The 4,769-nt window shown below is 40.8% G+C and overlaps 1 pseudogene; it reads left to right on the top strand.

Moving 5' to 3' along the window:
* The first annotated feature begins 784 nt into the window (after nucleotides 1–784).
* LOC118842415 lies at nucleotides 785–1,773 on the top strand (annotated as a pseudogene).
* The last annotated feature ends 2,996 nt before the right edge of the window (nucleotides 1,774–4,769 follow it).

Raw genomic sequence — 4,769 nt, forward strand, 5'->3', positions numbered from 1 at the left:
ATCTAAGTCCCCAGAACAAGAATCTATCTTCCCCTTAGGGTTTTAGAAGTACCCCTGATAGGTTAGGAGTATCTTTCTTAGGCCATCAGGTTAAGGCCCCATCCTGGTGTGTTTTGCAGCAAAATTAGTCAACAGTTATAGTTAGCATTTCCCTTTTATCACTAATTTGACCTAGTGAATAGCACTTTTAGTATCCTTTAACCAATTGATATTAATTAACTTTAATAAAAGGATATTGATAAAGAAGATATAGTAAGAAGGGAAATATGAATCTCTTCTCCTGCCAGTCCTACCAACTGGGAACACACTGTCCTTGATACCAGCCTGGTCTCTGAGGAGAGTAGGCTCAAGGTTTAAGAACCTAAAGCATTTGTTGTTCAGTTGTTTCAATCATGCCTGACTCTGTGTGGCCCACTTTGGGGGTTTCTTGGCAAAAATTCTGGAATGGTTTGCCATTTCCTTCTCTAACTCATTTCTAGATGAGGCAACTGAGGCAAACAGGGTTAAGTGAGTTGCTTGGGGTCACATAGCTAGGAAGTATCTGAGGCCTGATTCAAACTCATAAAGATGAGTATTCCTGACTGCAGGCCAGGGCCTCTATCCACTATGCCACCTAGCATTTGCCTCCATCAAATTCACTTCCAAATGTAGAAAAGCTATGGAATAAAGTTGTTCCAGAAAATAGCATCTCAGCGTGCGTGTCTGGGAGCAGCAGTTTCACATCTAACTCAGAACTTTCACAGCCTGACTAGCAGCCTCGATATCTCCCCATATATCCCCCAAAATGGCATCTACTGTCAAGGATCAGCTGATTTTGAATGTCCTAAAGGAAAACCAGGTTCCCCAGAGCAAGATCACTGTTGTTGGGGTTGGTGCAGTTGGTATGGCATGTGCCATCAGTATCTTAACAAAGGATTTGGCTGAGGAACTTGCCCTAGTTGACGTAATAGAAGACAAACTAAAGAGAGAGATATTGGATCACCAACATGGCAGCCTTTTCCTCAAAATGCCAAAGATTGTTTCTGGCAAAGACTATAGTGTGACTACAAACCCAAAACTGATCATTGTTACCACTGGGGCATGTCAACAGGAGGGAGAACATCATCTTAATTTGGTCCAGTGTGATGTGAATATCTTAAAATTCATCATTCTCAATATTGTTGAATACAGCCCTAATTGCAAGCTGCTTATTGTTTCCAATCCAGCGGTTATTTTGACATACATGGCCTAGAAGCTAAGTGACTTTTCTAAAAACCACGTTATTGGAAGTAGTTACAATCTGGATTCTGCCTGTTTCCATTACCTAATGGGGGAGAGACTTGGTGTCCATTCTTCAAGTTGTCATAGATAGGTCCTTGAGGAACCTGGAGACTTCAGTGTTCCTGTGGAATGGTGTGAATGTTGCCAGTGTGTCTCTGAACAATTTTCATCCTCCTTTGGGAGCTGATGCTAATTCAGAGAATTGGAAAGATGTTCATAAAAGTACTTATGAGGTGATCAAGCTGAAGGGCTATACTTCCTGGGCCATTGGCTTTTCTGTGGCAGATCTGGTAGAAGGCATTATGAAGAATCTTAGGAGAGGGCATCCAATTTCCACCATGATTAAGGACCTATATGGCATTAATGATGCTATCTTCCTTAGTGTCCCATGTATCTTGGGGCAGAATGGCATTTCAGATGTGGTGAAGGTAAACCTGAATCTGGAGGAGACCTGTTTAAAGAAGAGCAAAGATACTCTTTGGGGAATCCAGAAGGAGCTGCAATTTTAAAACCTTTTAACATGCTGCCATCAAGAGAACATGACAGTGGTTAAAGGGTTATGTATGACGTGCTTTTCAAATAGGCCAAAACCTCCTCTGATTAATGATTGAACACCAGAAATGTAAAACCCATGAACACACTCTAGTCTCTTCCTAAAGTTAGAAATGGGGAATAGCACAGTGTGACTACTACTTGTTAAACCTCGTTGTTGTTTGCATATGATACTGGATATTACTTGAATAGTCTCAGTAGTTGGTGTCAAGCAGAGCCAGCACCCCACAGGTATATAAACTACCTGCTTGTATGTAGGTGCTATAGGTTCCCATAGGCCCAGAAGACAACACTCCTGGGTACAAAATACCACACAGCAGTAATTCTTTATTGATGCATTGATTACTTTTGTGTTCTCATTCATCAGGGTTCTATAGCATGGCCCCATGTATCACCTTTCCAGAGGACCTGATTTTGTCTATCTATCTATCTATCTATCTATCTATCTATCTATATGCGTGTGTGTGTGTATGTGTGTGTGTATGCGTGTGCGTGTGTATCAATAGTTGTAAATATCCATATTATATGAAAAGATCTGTATATGTACAACAATGCAAGCAATACTCAAGTGTCATACTAACCCTAAATACTGAATAAACAACAAATAACTGATTTTAAAAAAGAAAAAAAAATAGCATCTCAGCTACTGAGTCCAGCTTGGGCTTCTAGGTTGGGTCTCAAAGGTCATTTCTTGAAGTTGCAACTCATCTACTGGGTCAAGCCTAGGCTGCTAGTTTGGGCCTCAAAGGTCATTTCTTGAAGTTGCGCAGGTTGTAGGCTCTGACATAGACATCCTGTCTCTGGAGATTTTGAGATCTCACAAAACTATAACGTCTTCTGTTCCATCTCCAGGAGTCATTCACCAATGAGAAATTGGAAAGAGGAAATTCAAAGTCATTCACCAATGAGAAATTGGAAAGAAGAAATTCAAATATGCAAACAAACAGGGGTACCATATTCACTTGCAGTCACATGTCAGCTTTGGTGGAGAGACAGGCAGCTGGCAGCAGGAGGCTGCTGGAACCATTGCTACTGCTTCCCCCTCCCCAACCCACCCCCTGGGTCCTTTCCTTGATTACCACCAGGAAAAGGAGAGTGGGCTTGCTGTGTCCCATTAGTCTCTTTTCAATATTCAGCCATTTCTGGCTCAGGAACCAGCCAAAAGCTCTTTTCTTCACTACAGGAAGCAGTCATTGAATGCCTATGCTTGTTCCAAAGTCCACATGGGGGAGTTGCATCTGGCAGAGCCTGCTGTGAATGATCATCAGGACTGGGCTTTCATTGGTTAGTCCCCCCATTACAGCTACAAAATTAAGAGACTGGACATGATGATGTCCAAGGACTCTTTCATCTCTCTATGTTTCTCAAATGTTCTCATCTGGAAAATAATACTTATACTAACTACCTTCCTCTTGGGGATGCTATAAAGAACGTCCTTTGGAAATTGTTAAGTACTGCATAAAGATGAGATCTTTATTATTGTTGCTATTATAGCAATCATTACCATTACTATGTTGGTTTCAAATAAGACTATAGTTTTAAACCATCCCAGGAATATGGATCATCTGTCTTGATTTTCAGTGTTCTGCAGAACTTCTTGTAATGAATGTTATGCATGTGTATTCCAGATCTTTTCTGTTGCAGTTTAAATTTTCCTTTTTCTGGCTGAAGTTTAAAATTACTTTTCTTAAACAATGATGTTCTCATGCTGGTTTTGACTGAATTAAAATTTTGTCTTTTCCTCTGCCTAGGTTTCCACGCTGCATGACACAGGGCATCTTTAGTTGGTTCAGGGTGTTGAGACAATCCTCATAGATTCATAGATTTAGAGCTAGGAGTGAACTTAGAGATCATCTAGTCTAACTCTTCCCTTTTACAGATGGGGAAACTGAGACCTAGAAATGTTTCCCAAGATCACTCAGATAGTAAGCATCAAAAGTATAACTTGAATTCAGGTCCTTGGACCCTAGAGTCCATGCTTTTTCCATTGTGCCCTGCTGCCTTCCTCAAACAAATGGTCAAATCAATCAGTCAATAAACATTTATTAAGGTGTTGTGTGAGCAGCTAGGTAGCATAGTGGATAGAGTGCCAGGCTTGAAGTCAGGAAGACTTCTTCATGAGTTCAAATCCAGCCACAGACACTTACTAGCTGTGTGACCCTGGGCAAGTCACTTAACTTTATTTGCCTCAGTTTCCTCATTTGTCAAATGAGCTAGAGAAGGAAATGGCAAAGCACTCCAGTATCTTTGCCAAGAAAACCCCAAATTGGATCACAAAGAGTCAGACATGACGAAAATGACTGAACAAAACAACAAAAGGTGCCAGGTGTTGTGCTAAGCTCTGGGAATACAAAAAACGGGGAAAGACACTCCCTGCTGTCAAGGGGCTTACAGTATGAGGATCAAAAATCAAGGTCATTCTCATTGGCATTCCTTTGGAAAACAGGCCACTACAGTCATGGGCTCTTGGTGATGATATCTAAGAAGCAGAGTGGGAAGGAGTACAAGACTTAAGAAAAGGAGAGGTTTGAATCCTATCTCTAATACTTTTGAGTGCTATGTCCTGGGCCAATCACTTTACCTCCCCCCTCCTGGTCTGTTTGCTGATCTTTAAAATCTGGACACATACCACTTATGCCACAGGTTTATTGTGGAAAACTTCTTTTGTTACTCTGAGAGAGCTAGAAGAATGTGCAGAATTATTATTATTATTAGACATATTGTTTGAGCATTGCCTAAGCTATTGGCAAAATGTATTCCTTTAGAAGAAAAATAACATTCTCTTCCCCAAGAAATTTCTGATACGAAAATAAAATGTGCCTGCAAAGCTGAAGGGGAGGACTTCGTTACTGTATTAGGTTGTGGCATTTTGTTTTAAGTAAAAAGTTCATGGTGCATGAGGGGGTAGGGGGTGGGCAAGATTGTGTGTTTTTAAAAAGCTATTATTTTTAAGCCTC

Source organism: Trichosurus vulpecula, chromosome 3, assembly GCF_011100635.1.
Source record: "Trichosurus vulpecula isolate mTriVul1 chromosome 3, mTriVul1.pri, whole genome shotgun sequence".
Classification (NCBI taxonomy): domain Eukaryota; kingdom Metazoa; phylum Chordata; class Mammalia; order Diprotodontia; family Phalangeridae; genus Trichosurus; species Trichosurus vulpecula.